Source organism: Rhinoderma darwinii, chromosome 5 (assembly GCF_050947455.1).
Source record: "Rhinoderma darwinii isolate aRhiDar2 chromosome 5, aRhiDar2.hap1, whole genome shotgun sequence".
In the NCBI taxonomy this organism is placed as follows: domain Eukaryota; kingdom Metazoa; phylum Chordata; class Amphibia; order Anura; family Rhinodermatidae; genus Rhinoderma; species Rhinoderma darwinii.
In genome coordinates, this window is record NC_134691.1 from 134,946,597 (window position 1) to 134,972,952 (window position 26,356).

General features: G+C 39.0%; 1 protein-coding gene across 2 annotated transcripts in view; it reads left to right on the plus strand.

The window, feature by feature from the left end:
- The window catches only part of CTDP1 (CTD phosphatase subunit 1), a 180,015-nt gene that overhangs the window by 98,217 nt on the left and 55,442 nt on the right, over positions 1 to 26,356 (plus strand). The gene's annotated exons all lie outside the window — the stretch shown is intronic.

Sequence of the window (26,356 nt, forward strand, 5' to 3'; positions counted from 1 at the left end):
AGCAAAGAAGCACCTAGTGCATTTTAAGTCCTCTTTTTTATTAGAATATATTTTAGGCAGCATGCCAGGTTTGAAGAGGTGTTGAGGTGCCAAAACAGTAGGAATCCCCCAATAGTGACCCCATTTTGGAAACTACACCCCTCAAGGAATTCATTTATGGTTGTTGTTACCATTTTGACCGCACAGTTTTTTCACAGCACCTATTTCAATTGGGCTGTTACATTAAAAAAATGACATTTTTTCCAATAAGATGTCATTTGTGATCAAAATTTCTTATTTTCACAGGGAAAAAAATACCCCATTTTGTTGCCCAATTTGTCCATAGTGTGGCAATACCCATTTGTGGTAATAAACTGCCGTTTGGGCCCATGGGAGGGCTCAGAAGGAAAGGAGCGCTATATGTTTGTTGGAGTCCAGATTTTGCTGGATTGGTTTTCGGGTTCCATGTCGCATTTGCAGAGCCTCAGAGGTATCAAAGCAATGGAAACCCACCAAAAGTGACCCCATTTTGGAAACTACACCCCTCAAGGAATTCATTTATAGTTGTTGTTAGCATTTTGACCACACAGTTTTTTCACAGCACCTATTTCAATTGGGCTGTGACATTAAAAAAATGACATTTTTTCCAATAAGATGTCATTTGTGATCACAATTTCTTATTTTCACAGGGAACAAAATACTCAATTTTGTTGCCCAATTTCTCCTGAGTGCAGCAATACCCCATTTGTGGCAATAAACTGCCGTTTGGGCCCATGGGCCTCAGAAGGGAAGGAGCGCTGTGTGTTCTTTGGAGTACAGATTTTGCTGGTTTGGTTTTCGGGTGCCATGTCGCATTTGCAGAGCCCCAGAGGTATCAAAGCAACGGAAACCCATCAGAAGTGACCCCATTTTGGAAACTATACCCCTCAAGGAATTCATTTATGTGTGTTGTGACCATTTTTACCCCATAGTTTTTTCACAGAACTTATTTGAATTGGGCTGGGAATGAAAACAAAATTATTTTTTTCAAATAATATATAGTTTTGGCTGAAAATTTCTTATTTTCACAAGAAACAAAATACCCCATTCTGTTGCGCAATTTGTTCTGAGTGCCGCAATACCCCATTTGTTGTGATAAACTGCAGTTTGGGTCCATGGGAGGGCTCAGAAGGAAAGGACCACCATTTGGCCTACTGGGGATTTTCTAGTGCGAAGTCATGTATGCAGAAGCACCTGAGGTACCAGTACAGTTGAAACCCGCAAGAAGTGACCCCGTTTTAATAACTACACCCTTAAGGCATTCATCTAGAGGTGTAGTGAGCATTTTGACCAGAGACCTACACCCCATAAACTGTAATGTGGGTTCTCCCGGGTATGGCAATACCCTACATGTGGCTGTTATCAGCTGCCTGGACACACAGCAGGGCTCAGAGGGGAAAGACAAGGGGGGATAAGCTGTGCGGAGTGCATCAGGGTAAGTAAAATTGGGGTAAATTATAAACCAAGGGATGTATGATAAATTTTAAAACTGACTTTCATACAGAGCTCTGGTTATTCGGGACACGTGTCACATTGATATATTGTGTCATCCCTTATAGCAGACTTTTTCCCTTCTTGCCAGTTTGGGGAACTTCTCCTGGAAAGTGTTGCCACCTTGGTACGATGCGTGTGGCCCCGCTTCCAGAAGTACTGGGTGCCCCCCCTTCTTGGTCCCTAAAGATCAGTTTCTTGATAATCACCTCTTGAAATTCCAGGAAAGTTCCCGTCTGGCCTGCACATCGACGTAGCACGTACGCATTGTACAATGCCATCTGTATGATGTGCCCGGCCAGCTTCTTATACCACACCGCATGGCGCTGTAGGGCTTCAGGATTTGATCTGACAAGTCCACACCTCCCATGTACCTATTGTAGTCCAGGATGCAGTCTGGTTTGGGGGTGGCCTTTCCTTCATATAGCCTAAACCTGTAGGTATACCCGGATGCACTCTCGCAGCTTATACATCTTCACGCCATACCTTGCCCTCTTACCCGGCAGGTACTCGCAGAATTGAACCCTCCCTTTAAAATGTACCCGGGACTCATCAATAGAAATACACGTCTCGGGGGTGAATGCTTGTGAAAACCGGGCACTGGAACGGTCTAATAGGGGTCTCCGTTTATACAAACAGTCAAAACTGGGGTCATCTCGGGGTGGGCACGGCTCATTATCAGTATAATGTAAGAAGCGAAGTATTGCCTCATTTATTTATTTTTTTAGGTTCCAGTTCAGTTCTGAAGTTGCTTTGAGGGGCCCATATATTAGAAACCCCTATCAAATACGCCATTTTAGAAACTAGACCCCTCAAAGTATTCAGAACAGCATTTAGAAAGTTTATGAACCCTTTAGGTGTTTCACAGAAATTTAGAGCAAAGTAGAGGTGAAATTTACATTTATTTTTTTTGTCAGAAAATCCTCTTTTTATACCATTTTTTTTATAACACAAAAGTATTTATCAGAGAAACGCAACTTAATACGTATTGCCCAGATTCTGCAGTTTAGAGAAATATCCCACATGTGGCCCTAGTGCGGTAATGGACTGAAGCGCCGGCCTCCGAAGCAAAGGAGCACCTAGTGGATTTTGAGGCCTCTTTTTTTTATTAGGCACCATGTCCAGTTTGAAGAGGTCTTGTGGTGCCAAAACATTGGGAACCCCCCAAAAGTGACCCCAATTTGGAAACTAAACCCCTTGAGGAGTCCATTGTAGTTTTTTTGGGGTGCATGCGGCTTTTTGATCAGTTTTTATTCTATTTTTAGGTGGCGTGGTGACTAATAAACAGCAATTCTACTATTGTTTTTTTATTCTTTTTTTTTTTACTGCGTGCACCGTGCGCTATAAATGACATATTCACTTTATTCTGCGGGGCGATACGATTACGGCGATACCAGATGTTTATAGTTTTTTTTATGTCTTATGGCGTTTGCACAATAAAATACGTTTTGTAAACAATCATTTACTTTTTGTGTTGCCTTATTCTAAGAGCCATAACGTTTTTATTTTTCCATCAATAAAGCCGTGCGAGGACTTATTTTTTGCGTAACGAACTGTAGTTTCCATCAGTACCATTTTTCGGTACATGCGACTTTTTGATCTCTTTTTATTCCATTTTTTGGGAGGTGAAGTGACCAAACAATTGTGATTGTGGTTCGGTTTATTATTTTCCTTTACGGCGTTCACCGTGCGGGATAAATAACGAAATAATTTTGTAGTTCAGGCCGTTACGGACGCGGCGATATCAATTATGTACAGTTTATTTGTTTGTTTATATATTTTTATTAATAATAAATGACAAGGGAAAAAGGGGGATTTTTACTTTTAATACTTTTAAAACTTGTATTTTCTTATTTTTACACAACTTCTTTTAACTTTTTTTTTTTTACTGTATTACTTTGTCCCACTAGGGGACATGAGGGCAGGAGGCCCTGATCGCAATTCTAATACACTGCACTGCGTAGTGCAGTGTATTAGAACTGTCAGCTACTCACTGACAGCAAGCATAGTGGGTCCTGACGTTGTCAGGACCCACTAGGCTTCCGTCTATGGCATAGCCGGACGCCATTGTTTGGTGTCCGGTTGCCATAGTCACCATCGCCGGCCGCTATCGCGTAGCAGGCCGGCGATGGCAGCTTAACCCCTAAAAAGCCGCGATCTCTATAGAACGCGTCTTTTAAGGGGTTAATCAGCGGGGAGACAGCGATCGGTCCCCGCTGTAGGAGCTGTGACAGCTGCTGAACAAGACAGCAGCTGTCACAGCTCCTGTATGTGTCGGGAGGACGGCCGAAACGGCCGTTACTCCCGAGACGTACTATTCCGTCATGGAGCGCGAACGATACAGCTGCCATGACGTAATAGTACGTCCAGGCTCGGGAAGGGGTTAAGATCTTACTAAATACGCTTGTCTAAATGAATGCTGCCTCTATGGGTCCCTGTGATCTGGTCACATGATCCCCGGGATGCCGATAGTAGAAGACTGCTGCTGTGTCTAACTAGACCCAGCACAGCCCTAACTGTGACAATAGTCCCTATAACAGGGCTGATTTCCTCTGTCCACTAAGGCCTTATTCACACGAGCGTATTTTGCGTCCGTGTTACGCGCGTTAAAACAGAAGTCACGCGGACCTATGCAATTCAATGAGGCCATTCAGACGTTCAGTGTTTTTCACGCAGCGTGTCCGCTGTGTGAAACTCACTGCATGTCCTATTCTTGTGCTTTTTTTGTGCATCACGCACCCATTGAAGTCAATGGGTGCGTGAAATTCCCGAACAGCACAGACGTCATCCGTGTGCTGTCCGTGATTCACACAACTGTTGACAATCCGAAATAAAATGTCTGCTTCAGGGCAATGGCAATACTATATATTACCAGAAAAAAAAATTAGCTAGAATGTAAAGCATATTTTTTTGACTTTTCTTCTCAAACTCTATGCCTAAAAATAAAAAAAAGCAGAAAGTATGTGTATAAAAATGATCAAAAAAAAACCTGCATTGTCTACGATAAAAATGTTATAGCAGTTTAAAGAGACTCTGTCACCAGATTCTCTAATCCCTATCTCCTATAGCATGTGATCGGCGCTGCAATGTAGATAACAGTAACGTTTGGTTTTTTTTTTAAACTTTTTTTGGCCAAGTTATGAGCTATTTTATATTTATGCAAATGAGCTTTGTAATGGACAACTGGGCATTTTTATTTCGTTATGTCCAACTGGGCGTGTATTGTGTTTTTAACTGGGCGTGTTTACGTGTATGACGCTGACCAATCAGTGACCAGTCAGCATCATACACTCATCTCCATTGATTTACACAGCAGCGATGTGCAGCCGCATACACAGAGATTAACGTTACTGCAGTGTCCTGATAATGAATACATGGGGTAAGAGAAGACAAAAGGGAGGATCCTATAGGGCGCTGCTGCGTGGTTGTTTGGAAGGTAATCACGGATAATGGAAACGAAGGTATATAAATAAATTTATTAAGTCATGCAGGCTACGCGTTTCGACACTGTACCAGCGTCTTCCTCAGGCCATAAGATATATGCATACATGGGGGTTTATTTATATGCTGAAAGGGGTCAGACAAACAGGAAGGGAAAAAAAGGTCATGCAGGGGAAAGGTCAAAGGTGAAGATGACGTCATCGGTAGTACAGGTATCGGGGGATTAAAACAAAGTTATTTAGCAAAAAATAATAATAATAATAATAATAGCTAACTTAACCTAACAGAAATACGATTGAAATGATATAAATGTTAGTACCCTGAATAATTTCAGAAAAAACAGCATTCATAATTTTTGGCATACATGTAACTACGATTCCAAATAGTTGCAGTCCGTATAGAGCATCTCAAAACAACATTTTGAAAAAGATATTTTAAAAAATTCATTAAAACAAATTCATTTATAAGTACATTTAGAGATATATAACTTATGAGAATAAAAAAATGATGAATGATCATGATCACTAAAAACTATATAGTTGAACGTATAAAATGACATAAATAAATATATAACGAGATTTGTCAAATATTTGATGAAAGGTTAGTGAACAGAAAAATAAATAAATTGTCGGGCATGGATTTACTTAGTTGATGTATTGGTAGGAATAATATGAAAATCCTTTTCAGTATGTATATATATATGAAAAATGAAATTGTTCAAACACAAAGGACAGGGGAACGTGCACACAACGTGTGATTAACAGTCAAAAGGCCCCAGTGTGCGTTTTCATAACTGATACAGCAATGCGGGGTGAATGTGCGGGCATTCACCAATACTCAAAAAGACGGGTTATCCCACAAAAATATATAAATATAAGAATTAAAAGTGTTAAAACGGGGTGTGAAGGAAATTTCCCAGTTTCTATAGAAAATATCTATGTTAACAGGGTCGGAAAACAACACTATTAGTTAGGTTCACATTTCTACTATTAGCGGTAATATTGATAGTGATACTTGGCTGTCATAAATAACAGACGAATAGGAATATTCGTAAAAAGAATTTTTTTATATGTAAAAATGGAGTTGAAATAATTGTATCTCCGGCCGTCCTGTATTTATACAGTACTTTTGGGCATCTCTGTTATCCAGAAAGCCACCAGTGAGATGGGATCCCGGTGGTATATTAAAAAATCGTAAATATTAATATTATTCTCCGATGTGTAAAATATTTAGATAAATAGTGTCCTGGGAAAATTAAAAAGACCTATGAACAAAACTAATAAAATACATACATGTATACATCCACACATGTCTGTATATAAACACGAGATCAAACAAAATTGAATGACGGCCTTATATATATTTATTTTGGTATAAGATGCCGATAGTAGTTATCTAAAGAAAAAAATCTAAAAATTGTTTATGGGCAAAAACTTGTGTGATACATATAACAGCTCTTATTTTTACAACCAAATAAAGGGTTGTGCCATGGGCACCCGTTTTGCACCATCTTATGCGAACTTGTGCATGGGAGCTTTCGAAAAATCATACATATATGGTGATCATCCTTTTAAAGAAAACATTTTATTGTATAAACGCTATATCGATGATCTCATTTTTATTTGGAAAGGAGAAGAAAGAGAGGCTCTTCAATTCATGGAAATTTTAAACAATAATAACTTTGGATTATCTTTTACGTACACCTTTTCCACAACATCAATTGACTTTTTAGATTTGACCATTAATTATGATTCAACCAATAACCTTTTTAATACTAAAACACATTTTAAGTCAGTTGATGTTAATAGCTATTTAGATTTTAGAAGCGCACATTATCCTCCTTGGATTAAGAATGTACCCTTCGGACAATTCCGAAGGGTAAGGAAGAATTGTACAAATGATATTGATTTCAACAAAGAATGTAATGTCCTAGAAAAACGATTCAAAGAAAAAAACTTTCCGATTAATTTGATTAAAGGAGCCCGGTCTAAAGCCGCTAAAATGTCGCAAGAACTATGCATTAATCACACCTATAAGAAAACGGAGTTGCCCTACAAAAATACTAATTTTATTACGACTTTTAATAAAGAAAATAGAGTTATCAGAACTATTTTATTAAAACACTGGAATATTTTAAAAAACGACCCTCATCTAGCTAAGGACCTATCGGATATACCAAGGATTATATTCAGACGAGCACAAACATTGAAAAACCTCCTTGCGCCAAGTAGAGTGCGAAGATCCAAATCATCAATCCCCAGAATGCTCCCTACTCTTTTTGGTTCCTTTAAATGTGGCCATCCGCGATGTCTGTTGTAATACCATTTCCCACAGACAAAATACTTACATCTCTACAGTCACAAAAGAAATTTTTAAAATCAAATCGTTTCTCAACTGCGGTAGTTCGTATGTAGTATATTTAATAGAATGCCCATGCCATCTACAATATGTGGGCAGAACAACCCAATGCTTACGTACGAGAATGAATAAACATAGGTCTAACATTAACACAGGTTTTCTCAAACATAGCCTTTCCCGACATTGTACTTCTTTTCACAATGGACGTTTTGAAACATTAAATATTATTCCTATTGAGCATATTCCAACTGATGTTCCCAATAGGTTCCATAGATTAAAACAAAGAGAGAATTATTGGATCTTCAAATTACAGACACTGAATCCTCGAGGTCTAAATGACATATCGGAATCCTCCTTGGATTAATACCCCAATACGCAGAAATTTGCTCTAAAAATAAGAGCTGTTATATGTATCACACAAGTTTTTGCCCATAAACAATTTTTTGATTTTTTTCTTTAGATAACTACTATCGGCATCTTATACCAAAATAAATATATATAAGGCCGTCATTCAATTTTGTTTGATCTCGTGTTTATATACAGACATGTGTGGATGTATACATGTATGTATTTTATTAGTTTTGTTCATAGGTCTTTTTAATTTTCCCAGGACACTATTTATCTAAATATTTTACACATCGGAGAATAATATTATTAATATTTACGATTTTTTAATATACCACCGGGATCCCATCTCACTGGTGGCTTTCTGGATAACAGAGATGCCCAAAAGTACTGTATAAATACAGGACGGCCGGAGATACAATTATTTCAACTCCATTTTTACATATAAAAAAATTCTTTTTACGAATATTCCTATTCGTCTGTTATTTATGACAGCCAAGTATCACTATCAATATTACCGCTAATAGTAGAAATGTGAACCTAACTAATAGTGTTGTTTTCCGACCCTGTTAACATAGATATTTTCTATAGAAACTGGGAAATTTCCTTCACACCCCGTTTTAACACTTTTAATTCTTATATTTATATATTTTTGTGGGATAACCCGTCTTTTTGAGTATTGGTGAATGCCCGCACATTCACCCCGCATTGCTGTATCAGTTATGAAAACGCACACTGGGGCCTTTTGACTGTTAATCACACGTTGTGTGCACGTTCCCCTGTCCTTTGTGTTTGAACAATTTCATTTTTCATATATATATACATACTGAAAAGGATTTTCATATTATTCCTACCAATACATCAACTAAGTAAATCCATGCCCGACAATTTATTTATTTTTCTGTTCACTAACCTTTCATCAAATATTTGACAAATCTCGTTATATATTTATTTATGTCATTTTATACGTTCAACTATATAGTTTTTAGTGATCATGATCATTCATCATTTTTTTATTCTCATAAGTTATATATCTCTAAATGTACTTATAAATGAATTTGTTTTAATGAATTTTTTAAAATATCTTTTTCAAAATGTTGTTTTGAGATGCTCTATACGGACTGCAACTATTTGGAATCGTAGTTACATGTATGCCAAAAATTATGAATGCTGTTTTTTTCTGAAATTATTCAGGGTACTAACATTTATATCATTTCAATCGTATTTCTGTTAGGTTAAGTTAGCTATTATTATTATTATTATTATTTTTTGCTAAATAACTTTGTTTTAATCCCCCGATACCTGTACTACCGATGACGTCATCTTCACCTTTGACCTTTCCCCTGCATGACCTTTTTTTCCCTTCCTGTTTGTCCGACCCCTTTCAGCATATAAATAAACCCCCATGTATGCATATATCTTATGGCCTGAGGAAGACGCTGGTACAGTGTCGAAACGCGTAGCCTGCATGACTTAATAAATTTATTTATATACCTTCGTTTCCATTATCCGTGATTACCTTCCAAACAACCACGCAGCAGCGCCCTATAGGATCCTCCCTTTTGTCTTCTCTTACCCCATGTATTACTAGCGGTAACCGGTTTGGTTTTCCGGCTTTGGATCCTGGCAGCAGCACGAAGTGGTTCGATTATTTTCTGCCTGTATTATCTACTTACCAGGTGAGCATAACTGATTAGGGTTATAGCTCTCCCGTTATCGCATTGACCTGCACCATGTGGCGCCGTGCCTTTTGCTTTTCTCTTCACTGATAATGAATACACATGATCATCCAGCCTGGACGTCATGTGTACTCAGAATCCTGACACTTCTGAATCTTTTCTGTGAGATTGCAGCAAGCCACGCGTAATCTCTTGCTGGAAATCTCCGAGAAAAGATTCAGAAGTGTCAGGATTCTGAATACACATGACGTCCAGGCTGGATGGTCATGTGTATTCATTATCAGGACACTTGATTAACGTTAGCTCCGTAATCTCGTGAGATTTCGTTTTTATCTTGCTGCAATCTCACAGAAAAGATTCAGAAGTGTCAGGATTCTGAGTACACATGACGTCCAGGCTTGATGTCATGTGTATTTATTATCAGGACACTTGTGTATCTGGCTGCACATCGTTCTAGTAAGAACGCTGTGCTGCTTGTAAATGAATGGAGATGAGTGTATGATGCTGACTAGTCACTGATTGGCCAGCGTCATACACATAAGCACGCCCAGTTAAAAACACAATACACGCCCAGTTGTCCATTTCAAAGCTCATTTGCATATATATAAAATAGCTCATAACTTGGCCAAAAATTAACGTTTAAAAAAAAACAAAAAAACATTACTGTTAGCTACATTGCAGCGCCGATCACATGCAATAGGAGATAGGGATTAGAGAATCTGGTGATAGAGCCTCTTTAACTAAAGCTTGCTAAAATTGGCTAAACGGTGTCTGGTCCTGAAGGCTCAAAACAACACAGACGCCCATAGACTGTTAAACGGATATCATTCTAGATATGTCATGAACGCTCATGACCCCAGTTCATGACATATCTTTAACAGATGCCATTAAAGCTAATAGTGATTGATGCCACTGTTACGCCTCAGTCATAGTTTACGTTTAACATATTAGTCGGGGAAAAAGATCCCGACGTATATGTTTAGGGTCAATGCAGACGATTCGTATTACGTGGGGCAAAACCGCAGCCTAATACAGTACCAGCATAGTCAATGAGATTCCAGGTAATCTCCTGTCCACGCTGCGCTATTTTTTGGGACGTAAGTTGACCCGCCGTGCGTATTTTCGAAACTGCAGCATGTAAATTTACCTCGCATTTCCGCTTGCGAATTCTATCCCTGTAGTTCTACCAAAATACACAGCAAAACACGCATCATGAAAACTTCACGATTTACGCAGCAGAAACTAAGAAACCGCACAGAGAAACACATAGAAAAAATGCACCTTCTGGCGAATTTCTTGGAGTTTCCTGCAGTTTTGCGTATGTTCTGCAGCAAAATACGCAAGTGTTCATGTATCCCAAATGGAGGCAAAAAACGTGATGTAACATAGCTTTGTTCATAAAACACTGATAAAAACATGCATGTTCTCCTGCTTGATTATTTGCCTTTAAATATGCAGCATCGGCAGCTTTTACTTTTCAAGGAAACTGCTGTAAATCTTGCATTTCCTCCTGCAGACGCGCGCACATGTGAATACTTACTAGGATAGCTGACATTTTCATGTGTTGCGTACTTACTTTTTCTGCAAGGTAAGTATTGATGTGTGTGTCATGAGACATTGGGAGCCGTGCTTATTAATTTGTATGAGTAATTCTGCCTGTCTTGTATTGATTCACACCGGTGCACTCAATCTTTACTTAACTACCAGCAATGGAATGGAACATGACCTGAACAAGCTGCGGTAGGTGAAACTGCCCGGACTAATTACAAGTCCAAGCCACTCCAAAGTGTGGAATTATTTTAGATGAAATGTTAATTCAACTGTACTGTCCAGTGCACCGAACACTAATTCCCGTCTTAAATCTCATGTCACGCTGCTGAAGGAAAACAAAACTTTTTATTTTTTTTTATATATATAAAAAAAAAGTCTTTTCTTTCCTTGTTTATAATGCAATATATTTATTGACTGCGTTCTACCACAGTACATATGAAAAGTATAGTACCATATGAAACGTTTTGAAGAATATTCATATTGTGTGTTTTGATTACAGTATATAATGATTTTTTGGACAAGAAAACAAACTTGGTCAGTAATAATCATCAATCTAAGATCTGGAGAGATTTATTTAAGTTGTCAAACATAAAAAAATGGATAATTCGATTTCAAATCAATGGCACTTTACTTGGCATGCTGTGTCTTAGCAGTGCCGTACGGGTTTGTCGTCCCAAACCTACTTTACAAAACGATGCCGTCCCAGTGGGGTAGACTGCATTTGGCTACACATTTTCTGTGAAGAGGCATATGCTCTTATTGCGAGCAGGGGTGGACCATCCCTGATGTCCATATGCCTTAACCCTTTCAAGACCGAGCTCATTTTGACCTTCATGACCAGCCCCATTTTCTCAAATCTGACGTGTCAATTTATGTGTTAATAACTCTGGAATGCTTTTGCCTATACAAGCGATTCTGAGATTTTCTCGTGACATATTGTACTTTATGTTAGTGGAAAAATTTAGTCAATAAATTCATTGCTTATTTGTGGAAAACCCCAAAATGTAGAGAAAATTTGCAAAAATTATGATTTTTCACATTTTAAATGTATCTGCTTGTAAAACTGATAGTAATACCACACAAAATAGTTACTATTTCACATATTCCATATGTCTACTTTATATTTGCATAGTTTTTTGAACATTATTTTATTTTTCTAGGACGTTACAACGTTTAGAACTTTAGCAGCAATTTCTCACATTTTCAAGAAAATTTCAAAAGGCTATTTTTACAGGGGCCAGTTCAGTTCTGAAGTGGCTTTGAGGGCCTTATGTACTAGATAGACCACATAAATCACCCCATATTAAAAACTGCACCCCTCAAAGTATTCAAAATAGCATTCAGAAAGTTTCTTAACCCATTAGGCGCTTCACAGGAATTAAAGCAAAGTAGAGGTGAAATTTACAAATTTTATTTTTTTTGCTGAAATTCATTTGTAATACATTTTTTTTCTGTAACACAGAAGGTTTTACCCGAGAAATGCAACTCAATATTTATTGCCCAGATTCTGCAGTTTTTAGAAATATCCCACATGTGGCCCTAGTGTGATAATGGACTGAAACACCGGCCTCAGAAGCAAAGGAGCACCTAGAGGATTTTGTGGCCTCCTTTTTTTAGAATATATTTTAGGCACCATGTCAGGTTTGAAGGTCTTGTGGTGCCAAAACAGTGGAAATCCCCCAAAAGTGAGACCGTTTTGGAAACTACACACCTCAAGGAATTTATCTAGGGGTATAATGAGCATCTTGACCCCACAGGTATTTTGCTATATTTATTGGAGTTGGTCTGTGAAAGTGAAAATCTACTTTTTTTCTGAAAAAATATTAAAAAAAATAATATTTGCAAGGAATAAAGATTAAAAAGCACCCCACAACTTGTAAAGCTACTTCTCCCGATTGCGCCAATACCCCATATGTGGTACTAAACTGCTGTTTGGACCCACGGCAGAGCTCAGAAGGGAAGGAGCGCCATTTGGATTTTGAAGCGCAGATTTTGCTGGATTGTTTTTCAGTGCCATGTCGCGTTTGCAACGCCCTAGAGTAATCAAAACAGTGGAATCCCCCCAAAACTGACCCCATTTTGAAGACTACACCCCTTAAGGAATTGTTCTAGGGGTATAGTTAGCATTTTGACGCCACAGTTTTTTTTGCTGAATTTAGTGGAATTAGGCCGTGAAAATGAAAATCTACTTTCTTCTGAAAAAACATAGAAATGTTTAATTTTTACAATGAATAAAGGAGAAAAATTACCCCAAAATTTGTAAAGCAATTTGTCCTGATTACAGCAATACGCCATATGTGGTAATAAACTGCTGTTTGGACCCACGGCAGGACTCAGGAGGGAAGGAACAATATTTGGCTTTTGGAGCTCAAATTTAGCTGGAATGGTTTTTGGGTGTCATGTCGCATATGCAAAGCCCCTGAGGTACCAAAACAGTGGAAGCCTCCCAAAAGTCCCTTTAGGGGACTGGAACGAGCGATCATTAGGTCGCTGGTACAATACACTGCAGTACTAATGTATTGCAGTATAATATAATTTTACAGGCTACTGTAACAGCGCGATCGCTGTTCCTGTCCGTTAGTCCTGGGTGTCAGCTGTAATACACAGCGGACACCTGCAGAATATGGAGCGGGCAAAGCGCGTGAGCCCGCTCCATATATAACCCCTCGCACCACGACATGCTATTAAGTCGTGGTGCGCCAAGGCGTTAATGCGCAGCGGATGGTGCAAAGTGAAAATTGAAATTTTCCACTGATATGCCATTTTAATGCACAATATATTGTGCCCAGTTTGTGCCACTGAAGACAAATACCTCATACAATGTTGAGCGGGTTCTCCCGGATATAAAATGTCATATACGTGGACGTAAGCTGGTGTTTGGGCACGCTGTGGGGCTCAGAAGGGAGGGAACGCCATTTGGCTTTTGGAGCGCAGATTTTGCTTGGTAACTGTTCTGTTTGGCGTTTTGCTGGTATCTCCGTTTATAATGTGGGGGTATGTGTAAACTGGGCAGAGTACATCAGGGCATAATAAGGGGGTATAATAATGGGGTACATAAATAATAATTCGCAGATATGTGGCCTTTGTCGCACTGATAAATGGCGCCCGATCCTATCCGCTTTTGGACTCTGCACATTTTGCATCGCCATATTCTGAGAGCCAGAACTTTTTTATTTTTTCACCACCGGAGCCGTGTGAGGGCTTATTTGTTGCGGGACAATCTGTACTTTTCATTAGTACCATTTTAGGGTACATGTGATTTTTTTTTTTTTTATCACTTTTTATTAGATTTTTTTGGAAGCAAAGTGACAAAGAAACATAAATTCTGACACTTTTCACCGTGCGGTATAAATGACATTTTACTTTATTCTGCGGGTCGGTACGATTTATGGCGATACCATATGTATATAGGTTTTTTATGTTTTGTGGCGATTGCGCAATAAAATCACTGATAAAATTTATTTATTTTTTGTCACCATATTCTGAGAGCCATAATTTTATATTTTTACGTCAAAAAAGCGGTGTAAGGGCTTGTTTTTTGCGGGACGGGTTGTAGTTTTTATTGGTACTATTTTGGGGTACATGCGACTTTTTGATCACTTTTTATTCTATATTTTGGGAGGGGTGATGACCAAAAAAAAGTGATTTTGACATTGTTTTTTAATTTTTTTTTGCGGTGTTCACTGTGCGGGAAAAATAATATTATAGTTTTATAGTTTGGGTCGTTACGAATGCGGTGATACCAAATATGTGTACTTTTTTTTTAACATTTTCATTTTTTTCCTATAATAAAAGACTTATAGGAAAAAAAGCATTCTTTTTTTTTCTAACTTTTCTAACTTGTTTTTACACTTTTATAAAACTTTTTTATTACTTTATTTTTTACTTTGTTTTACTTGAAGACCTGCAGCACTGATCGCTGCTATAATACATTACAATAGGTAGTAGGTAGTGTAACGTATTATAAACTGTCAGTGTGACGCTGAGAGTCACACTGACAGGAAGCTAATGAGAACCAGCATCCGGCTGGTTCTCATAGGCTGCTGTGCATGGCAGACCCGGGGGCTGTTATATGGCCCCCGATTCTGCCTTATAACCGACTGCAGCACCAGCAATCTGTCCCCGGGAAAGTTTGTTGTAGCAACAAACTTTCCAGTTCGTTGCTACAACACACTTTCCCTGCGATCACATGACCGGGACCTGAACTAATCAGGTCCCGATCATATCTCCGGGACCAGAGGCAGGTGATAACAGCGCGATCCGGGTGTCAGCGCTACTCTGAGACACCCGGATCGCGCTTTTAACAGCCACCGTGAATTCACGTCGGCACTGCATAGGGCAGAGCCCAGCAAGTGCCGAAGTGAATATACAGTGGGCGGTCGGGAAGCGGTTAATAGAGCATATGGAAGGGGCTGGCCTAATTGCAGAAAAGCCATTTAATTTCACTATAGAGCCATTTTTGTTCTGGGGGTCATTTTTTAAAAATTAGTGCAGGTTTTTAGGAATATAGAAGAAAAATAGTAAAAGTTAAATTAAAAACCCCTTTTCTTCTTTTTATGCAAACACTAAAGGGTATGTTCACACAACCTATTTTCAGGCGTTTTACGCCTCGAATTACGCCTGAAAAGACGGCTCCATTACGTCTACAAACATCTGCCCATTGCTTGCAATGGGTTTTACGATGTTCTGTTCAGACGAGGTGTAATTTTACGCTGTCAAAAGACGGCGCGTAAAAATACGCCCGCGTCAAAGAAGTGCATGTGACTTCTTTGGACGTTTCTGGAGCCGTTTTTCATGGACTCCATTGAAAAACCGCTCCAACTACGTCCGTAATGGACGCCGCGAAAAACGCGAGTACTTGCAATTACGTCTGAAATTCAGGAGCTGTTTTCGCCTGAAAACAGCGCCGTAATTTCAGATGTATTTTGCCTTTGCGTGTGAACATACCCTAACACATAGTTGGTATCGTTGCGTCTGTAAAAGTTCAAACTATTACAATGTAACGTTCTTTAACCTGCAGGGTAAACACCATACATCTTTAAAAAAAAAAAAATCCAGAATTGAATAAAACTAAATTAAAAGTGATTAAAAAATCGTATGTACCCCAAAATGGTACCATTAAAAACTACAGCTCGTCCCGCAAATAATAAGCCTTTTTTTAAATAAAAAGCATTACTGTCACCTACATTACAGCGCCCATCTCCTTATGTATGAGATAGGACTCTTATAATGTGGTGACAGAGCCTCTTTAAGCATTTGAAGTTTCATGGGCGTGGCACATGATTACAACATCAATGTACACACAGGTTTGTTAGAACACAAAGGTCTGCATAGGAGCTGTATACACAAAATGATTGGATATTTTTAATCATGACTATTTTTGAAGTTGCTTTAATGTTTATTTTAGATGTATTGCTGCAATAAAAATGGTTCCAAAAGTACAAAAGAAGCATACAATAATAAGCTATTCCTTCTTGCAGCAAACAAGTTCTCTGAGCTTAGAAATAATGCTACGGTTTTCTTCTCTGCCATTTTGAAATCCTGTTTTGTCTGAAAAGCTGACAAGTCGTTAATAAATTATTGATCTATCAAAATTAAATAGATGAATAGCAATGTGTTCTGTGTTCTTTTTATAAGGTTTTAGGAAAGTAAAATTTGACACTATCTGATTAATGTTGCTTAATACACAATCTTACTTGCCGCTTTAAGTATTGTGACCCATGAGATAACATTGGCCAAAATTGCATTTCAACAAGCTCATGTGAAAGGAAATCTAGCGAGGTTTGCTGCATTTGCGTTCTTAAAATGAATTCTTTTTATCATCGACTTGGATCAGATATGCATTTTGACTACTTTATATACAAATGTAATGGGATTTTTCTTATGCGCGTTCAATTACTAATTAGCACATTTTGGTTGCTCAAGTTAAACTGTATTTAAAGCTGGATACAAACTACTTAATGCAATCTTTCATATGCATTTCTTTCATCTCCTTAAAATGATGCACTCTGTTTACAGTGTACCTCCCGCGCCCCCAGTAAATTAGATTTCAATCATTTTTGTGACTTCTCAATCTGTGTTCTACTCCGATCTCTCAGGGTCCATGCCTTACACTGTGATAGCTGCAGAATTTTCTGAGCGCCGTGCTTTTCTTCCAGTCCGCCAGTATTCCATTTGGGAGATGTGTACTGTGGCAATCAATACAACCATTACAGCAATTCTCTCCTTCTAAATACTGAAGCTTTGCATAGCCCTTTGAAGGTTTCAGCAGTTACCGCAGAGCATAAAGCACAGACCCTGAGAGAACCCTTGAGAATTTGATTTTAAAAATAAAAAATTGTCAACTTTTTTGCAACTTCCAAACCAAACTTCGTTTGAGCCTTAGACAGTTCTTTTACGTTATCGGCTATAAAGCACATGACTTTAAAGCTATGTTCACACAGGGCGGAAATGCTGCGTAAAACCACACCGCATATCCGCCCTGGGCACTGCAGAGCATTCCGGACCAAAAAAAACGCACCAAATTGTGAATTTTTTTCAGCTGGAATGTCAGCTGCGGATAACTGCACATAATAGAGAAAAAAAGTTTCATATTTCTGTAGCCATGGCGACATGACCCTCTGCAGAACGGCATCCTGGGATGACAATTCATCCCATGTGACTGCTGCAGCCTGTGATTGACTGCAGTGGTCACATGGGATGAAATGTCTTCCCAGGGGGCTGGCCTGGACTAAGCAGCACAGAGTATAAGGTTTTTGTTTTTTTCTAAGTTGCGATTTTGGGCGTGGGAATTGCAGCTTTTCCACTGCAAAATTTAGCAGATCTCCATAGAATTCAATGGGTAAAACATGCAACAGAAAAGCAGCGATTACGCAAAAATAATGGACGTGCTGCGGATTAAAAAAAAAAACTCACCGTAGGTCATTTTCTGAGCGTTTTGTCCACTCATCGTTTACGCAGCGTGTAGATGAGATTTGTTCAAATCTCATCCACTTTGCTGCTACTGTATTATGCTGCGGATTTTCAGCAACGAGAACCGTTGTGGAAAATCTGCAGTATTTACTCTACATGTGAACTTACCCAAAGGGGTATTTCCTTATTTGACAAATATCACCTATAGGGGAGAATTGTCTGTTTGCTCGGTGCCCTACCACTTTGACCCCCACTAATTTTGAGAATAAGGGTCCCAAATACCCTGCTCCTCCTGTGCTGTACTGCAGTAAGAAGAACATTGAATGTAGCGGTGGTAGAGCATGCACGCTGCCGTGTTTTTTTCAAAGTCTATGGGAATGAGGGAAGCAACAGAGTACAGCACTCTGCTGTTTAGTCAGTCCCATAAACATTAAAGGAACACTCCGGTGATTTTTTTTTTATCGTGGCCCCCGTTTGGAAAGTCCAATTGGTAAAAGGTAGGGCAGGTAGTCTTCTTACCGGGTGCTTTGTTGATGAATTATATGCTCCATTCCCAGGCCACCGCTAGGTCACATGACCGCAATGTGACTTCCCGATTCCTACAGAGTCTGCTGTGTGGACTGGAAGTCTTTCACTATGCAGTCCTATGAGACTCCCATTGAGCATGTCCTAGGAATCCATAGTGAAAGAAGCTTCCGGTCTACACAACAGACGCTGTAGTAATCAGGCCGTCACATTGCGGTCACCTGACATAATGGTGGTCCGTGAACAGAGCATATGGTTTGGCAACAAAGTGCCTGGTAAGGTGATGACATGCCCTATCTTTTACCGAGTGTACTTTCCAACTGGCTGAAAATAAAAAAAACTCACTGAAGTGTTCCTTTAAATGGAGTGTCAGGCCACTCCCATTCAAGCTCCTTCTCACTGTGGAAAGTGCAGTGAGGAGGGTCTGGGGGTTCAGGAACCCCATTCTCTCAATCAGTGGGGCCCCCAGCAATTAGACAATTATCACCTACCCCATGGAAAGGTGATTATTGTCCATTCTGGGAAAAACCCCTTTTAGAGCGCATTCTGCTAAAAAAAACTAAAATAATATAAGGTCCTAGATTGGCCTATAATTGGTTAGATTATTACAAAACACTAAAAAAAAGTGTTTGCAGGGGAAATTAAACAAAATTAATGGCAGTTTGCTTAAAATATCAGATTATTAGTAACATAAATCTATTGAGCCAGGACACAGGGGATTAAGCTCTCTCATTCTAGAAATTAGTGGTTGTCCAAGATCAGACTTTACTAATGTAAACTTTCACATGTATCTGTCATAACCGAATACTATTTTGATTGGATAACCCCTTATAAGATAGCTAAACACTTGTTCAGCCAGCCGCTATCTTGGCCAACTCCTCTGTAAACATCCATGTTGAAGGTCCAAGCATGCATGTCTATTTCTGTACATGTGGGGAGAAGTGTCTACCAAACAGCTCGGTTGATGCTCATCTCCAATAGTTCTCCGCTTTCTCAGATGACTAAATAGCAGATCTGGCTACCTTTGCACTGATATGGGAGTGAAGATGTATCCCTACATAACTAGGCTGATATAGCTTCCACAGACTTCTAAATGACATATCAAACTATTGCTGGAGCTGTAGTAACAACCAAACGGTTGGTCACCCAGCCTTACCAAACATACTACATACCATTTTATTAGTAAAAGAGAATTTATATCTACGGATTTGTATTCTTTAGAGAAGTATAAATTCTCTTTAAAGGGAGTCTGTCACCAGAGTTAAACTAGTAACCGTGTATTGTAGAGGACACAAACCTGTTTCTAGCATTCATTTTCTGCTTACTGCCTCCTTTGTAGAGAAATAAGTTTTATTAAGTTTATGCTAATGAGTATTTAGGTGCAATGTGGACGTTACTATTGCACCTAAATGCTCTTAAATCGCTCCCCAGTTCAACCCCCCCCCCTCCCTTCTTACATTGATTGACAGGGGCCAGGCAGCGTAATCGGCATGTTCATGCCTGGCACCGTACTGTCTGTAACGTGCGCACGTCCCTGCTCTTCACTCGGCGGGTTCGCAGTACGATCTTTCTGCTCAACGTTCTAATCGGCAGTACTGCTCTTGCGCAGCTTCCCTGCTCTTTATTCGGCGCAGTACTGCCGAATAGAATGTCGAGCAGAAAGATCTAAGTGTCTAATGAATACGTCGCGAGGACTCGTATACCTCAGACAGAAAAAAATGAATGTGAAGGGGGTCTAAAACATTTTTTTTTATGGGGAATACAAGTATTTACTAAAACAGACCGGTCAGGAGAGCCAACAGGTCCTCTTTATAATTGTATTTCTTGGTGATCTTATTAGTGACTTTATTCAGTCGTCTCTAACACTGCAGATTTCAGAACCCTTATTTATAATTAATATGTATATATAAATGCCCCAAACATTTCTCTTTCCAGGTTGAAAAGCCGGCACGCCATGACATTTTTAATTTCTGTTCTAATGAGGAATATTCAAGTCTCTGCATGTAAATTTAGGAGACTCTGAATGTAAGAGAGTGTTTTAGTCTTTATAAGTTGTACATGTGAAGCATTTTAAAAAGTTTCTTGCTATTGTTATACTGCCGTTCTGTCAAAATCAACAGGCGCAAACTGCTGAGTGACAGAAATTCTCTAATTCTCCACTTTCTATAATGTAAGCGCTGCCGCATAAGCCGGTTACATTCCTAAGGAAGCAATTGTTCATAGAATAACATCAATAATAGAAGGGTATATTCCTATGATTTAAAGCAATTAGCTTTCACCGTTTTCATGTTCCCCCCTACTTGTGTCATTTAGAAAGCTGAGCCTTTTGGGCTTAATGTTTTGTTTTTTTCTCCTTGTGATTTCTGGGAACTTTATCTGCCTTTTACGGTTCACCTATGTGTTCTGCACAAAGAGTACACAGGAGGAGCACGTTCTGCTCTGGGTGTGCAGTACAGAACATTTGACCACGCATCGAGTGGGTAATAATGAGAACTACTTATGTACCCTGTGGTGGCACTTATGAGCGCCTACATTTGTACTGATCCTAAAAATAGCTGAATAGCCGAGGAGCAGCATGTTTTATTTTAAAACATAACCTTGTTATTAAAATTGGTTTACAGTATTTTAATGCTTTCCCAAAATAATTAATGGCTCTCATGCTGCTTTCTTCGCTGCCATTCTACACCCACTATATGTGTATGCGTGTGTGTATGTATATATATATTTCACCCTGCTTGAAAATGTGTCGATTTTAAGGTTTTATATGTATTAAAAATAGGTCTCTACTGTACTCATTTAAAATAATAAACTCTGAAAAGTGCAGTCACATTTTAATGGGATGCTAGTAATTAAGCATCAGTTTTGCCTAATGAACTTTGGAGCATCCATGTTAACATCTTTAAACGGCAGGCGGTGCAGGTGCTTAGTCTACAGCGACGTCTTTTGGCGTCACTGTAGAAGAGGCTGATCGCGCCTGTGACTGCTCATGCTCTAAGCAGGAGCTGTAACTTACAGCTCCTGATCTTCGAGAAGCCTCCTGAACAAAGCTGGAATTGGAGAACATTCTAACCGCAGCTGTTTAAGGCTATGTTCACACAGTATTTTGCAGGCAGAATTTCTGCTGTCAAAATTCTGTTTGGAAGTTTGGGGCAGATTTTGCTCTCCCTGCACGCCGCAGGCCATTGGGCGCTGCGGGCATAAAACGCAGCGAAATACACTTTCTCTGCCTCCCATTGAAGTCAATGGGAGGTCAGAGGCGGAAACGCCGAAGATAGGGCATGTCGCTTCTTTCTCCCGCGAGCCGGTTTTACCAGACACCATTTATCCATTTTTAGCACGCGTTCGTTAAAAGTCTATAACTTTTTTTTGTTAGGCTAGCGATGTGATTTTTGCAATGTTTTTTTTCATAGACAATTCGTTGTTTTTTTATTTATACACATCCTTTTTGCTATTTTTGAATTTTCAGTCTTATAGTTTGAAAATAATAGTAAAAAAAATATGCTATTTTACTTATCAGCTAATTTATTCTGGTAATAGTTTTACCCTAAAATAGACCTTTTATTTATGATAGTCATTGTCTATGGTAAATTCTAATCTATTACTTGTCTATTTTAGGATAATTGGGTCAGGGCTAGCATTACGACAATGATTGGTGTACGTTTTTTGGGGGTTGGTATTTTATGTGTATTTATTTAGTATATTTGCACTTATTATTTTTTTATTTTTGTAATCTATTTCTCCAAAGGTCAGAAAAGGTTTCCCCACAGTAACTGGGTATGCAACGCATAGGGAAATTCGCCACAAAATCTGCATATAACATGTGGATTTTGCTGCATTGAAAAAACTTTGCTATGTCTGGATGTAAACTAGGAGTTGTGCAAGATTTTAAGAAAATCCCAAACTAAATAAAAAAATGAAGTGCAGCTTTCCATCTCAACATGAAATGACCCATAAGGACAATCTCTCTGTTGATTGCAGCAAATGGCTGAGGGTTTAGTTTCCTGGTGCGCAAAAAATATGATTCTGTTGAGTAATTTTCTGTAAAGACGTTGGGAATTACTTTGTACAGTAAAAATGTAATGTTAACTTTGGCATAGTTTAATTTTTTCCAAAAATTATTTTAAGTCCTGAAATGCTGGGATACCAACTTTTGCATGATAGAAATATGAAATTTGGCACAATCCTTGTGAGTATAGCCATGTTCCTTTAATACATATTTTTGTAAAATCTGTTTTAGGTGTCAGAACAATATTAAAAAGTTATTCGTTTTTAGTTTACATAAGAGACCAGAATGGAAATTTACATAATAAATCATGGAACAAACCATATACACCCAAAAGGTAAACTGCAGGCAATGTGCAAGGGGACTAAACCCCAATGTCCATTAACAGGAGGGCCAGTGTAGCATAGTCGATGAAATTTTAGGAATGGCGTAGTCTCACTTGACAATTGTAATCTGAAGTCCCATACAAAAGTAGTTCGTATATGCCGTCTTCTGTAGTCTGTAGGACGGTAGACTCCTGGGCACCAACTAGAGGGAGAAAGGCGTAGGAAGGAGCAATTGAGATTTGTCAATGTCCTGAAAAGAGGACAACTCCAGTTTGAAGCACATGTCCAACCAGCATTTTAAAGAGTTTGCCTATTCTGGAATTGTGCATAAGGCACCATTTGAAAGATATCAAATTAGGCTCGAGTTGCTGTGGTATGGGACAACCTCTGGCGTCAAGGCAATGAGCATTGATGCCAGATGTTACGTTTTAGCTGCTTTGAGGTGGTCTGAAGGGAAAATTGAGTGTTCACATGGCAGTTTTCCATAGGAAAATCCATTGTGGATTGTTTGGAAAACTCTGATTTCTACCCCAGATTAGCCCCATTGTAATTGCGTGGATCTAATCCACGGCTTCTCAGCGCCTAATCTGTGGCAGTCATGAACATTCTGTGGATTTTTAAATCCACAGTGCATTCTCTATTCTGCGCAAATACTTTCCTCGGTGTGTAAATGGGGTATAAAATACAGGTGGAATGTTTGCGGATTCCATCAGAATTTATGCGTGGGATCCGCGACTATGACCTGACAATCCAGAACGTGTCTAGATGGTCTTATATTTGGATTGGGCAATAGGCACACAAAAAGAACCGCTTCTGTTTTTTTAGAGAGAAGGATGCCTGTTTCCTCATAGATGACCTGTAGAATGATGAGCAACTCCAATAAATGTGAGACCCGGTATAACGCACTGCTCCACAACGCCAACGTTCGTCAGGGGCAGTTGGGAACCATTTATGAAGAACTGAATGGACACAATACCATTAAGCCAAGATTTTATAGATAATCTCCTTGGTCGAATTTGTTGCAACCGTTTTAGAAGAATTTTACAAATGGTAGAGAACATGTGAGGGCCATGAATGTAAAAGACTTAGGTCCTGTTCACATCAGTGTTGACTTTCCATTGAGGGGTTCCGTCTGAGCTTTCAGTCAGGGGAAAGGCAAATTGAAACCTTAGCTTCAGTTTGCATTACCATTGATCTCAATGGAGATGGAAACGTTGCTAACGGTTTCCGTTTGTCACTGTTGTGAAAGGGTTGCTTCGACCGAATCAATAGCGCAGACGAACGGAAACCATTGGCAAAGTTTCCGTCTCCATTGAGATAAATGGTGATGCAAACGGTAGCTAAGGTTTGTTTGCCTTTTCGTTGAGGGGTTCCCCCGACGGAAAGCTCAGACTGAACCCCTTAACGGAAAGATGACGCTGATTTGAACAGGCCCATAAACGCTGAAAATCTAAGCAAGCGTGATGTGGACTAGCACATCGACGGGAAGTGGCATTGAAATGTTGGTGGTGTTTTGTGTATTTAAATGTCATGGGGGAACATGAGGGGCTGCGTCTTTTAAACGTGTGTGTGTGTGTTATCTAATTTACATGTTAAAAGAAGCTGTTTGGCTGTGTGAGCTGAAAGATCGCTGCTCTATAATCTAGGTATTGAACAATATAAAATGTAGACAGGCACTGAAAATATTCGTTTTCTACAATGTTATATTCTATGATGAGTGATGTCATGTTAAGCAGGTTTTTTTGATGGATTCAGTTCTATATTCGTAGCGCTTTTTATAACCGAGTTGTAGCTATAATTTGTTTAAAGTATGATCGCTACATACGGTTCCAAAGGTCACACGCATGTTGACAAAAATGTAAGTGCAGGGTTGCGTCTTAATACCAACTTCTTGGCATTGCCACGTAAAATGTATTTGAATTTATGTTGTGTGTATGCTAGCAAGAGTTTTCTTGATTTTGCAGATATACTTAGCAACTCATCTTTTTTATATAGATCATTTCATGATTGATTTGGTATGTACATAGAAGCAGCAAACCTGAATAGAATGTTAAGCCACTTGGTCTTTGAGAGACTAAATATATGTGCCAATGTTTTAAGTGAACATAACTATGGATATGTTTTTAAGGCTATCTGCTGTTTTGCAACAAGTTGTTTTTTTTTTTTCCTAATTCATCTAAGGCTTTGTTCACATCTGCGCTAGGGCTTCGTTCCGTCTGCGCTTTCCGTCGGAAAGGAGCTCTGACCTACACAAACGGAAACCATAGGTTTCTGTTTCCATCACCATTGATATCAATGGTGTCGGAACCGGTGGCAATAGTTTCCGTTTGTCTCCGTTGTGCAAGGGTTCCGTCGTTTTGATGGAATCAATAGCGTAGTAGACTACACTATTGATTCAGTCAAAACGACGGAAGCCTTTCACAATGGAGACCATTGGCACCGTATCCGTCACCATTGAAATCAATGGCGATGGAAACCTATGGTTTCTGTTTGTGTCCGTCAGGGCTCGGTTGCGACGGAAAGCTCAGACGGAACGAAGCCTTAAATAAGAAATGAATCAAATACTGATAGCCTTTATTAACTGTGGTAAAAAAGGTACACCTTTTGCATGCATTTTTTAAAATATTTATTAAATTTGTGTGTTTACGCAACTTTCAAAATCGCTTTTATAAAAATGTAGTTTTTTTACTTTTTAAGATACATCAATGTTTTATGTATACATGGAATCGGTAGGCAGAACGATACAGCTTCTATCATTTCAGCTGAACTGATGGCTCGACTGAGAGTGGGTCCTGCGTGTTTCTGACACACAGGATCCAGCTAATATTAATCACATTTATTGTCACATAATCCTGTATATAGTCCCTCAATAGACCCTCAAACATTTTCCCCACAATTGATGTTAAGCTTACTGGTCTATAATTACCCGGCGAAGACCTAGAGCCCTTTTTCAAAATAGGCACCACATTTGCCCTGCGCCAGTCCCTTGGCACTATACCAGTCACGAGAGAATCTCTAAATATTATGAAGAGGGGGACAGAAATAACTGAACTAAGCTCCTTAAGAACTCTAGGGTGTAACCCATCTGGTCCCGGGGGCCTTATGATTTATTTTATTTAGCTTGCACCATATCTACATTCATCCAATTCAGTATATCAACTGATATATTAACAGCACTGGCAGCGGCTACATCAGCTGCTCTTTCTTCTGTTGTATATACAGAGCTAAAGAACCCATTTAGTAACTCTGCCTTCTCTTAATCCCCTGTGACCAACTCCCCATTACCACTATCTAGGGGTCCTACATTTTCAGACCTTGGCTTTTTAGCATTTATGTGCTTGAAGAATTTTTTGGGATTTGTTTTACTATCCTTGGCCACCTACCTTTCATTTTGTATTTTTGCTGATTTTATAAGTAAAATATATTATTTTGTGTATGCAGCTCCTTTAGATATTTTTTTGCTTATCCTTCCCTTTATAAGTCTGTCATTTGGACCTCACATTTTGGAGATTCATTGGTGTGACTGACATGCATCAAATTATACAAGTTATGTATAACATAACAATACATTAGAGAGTACAGTATTAGAATGCAATGTTCAATTCCTCCCAGCTGAAAATGTGCAAACCCAACTTAGCTGATGGTTTTATCTTACAGCATGGTGCTGAGCAGCTTATTACATGCAATCTTGTAAAGGTTTGATTAGT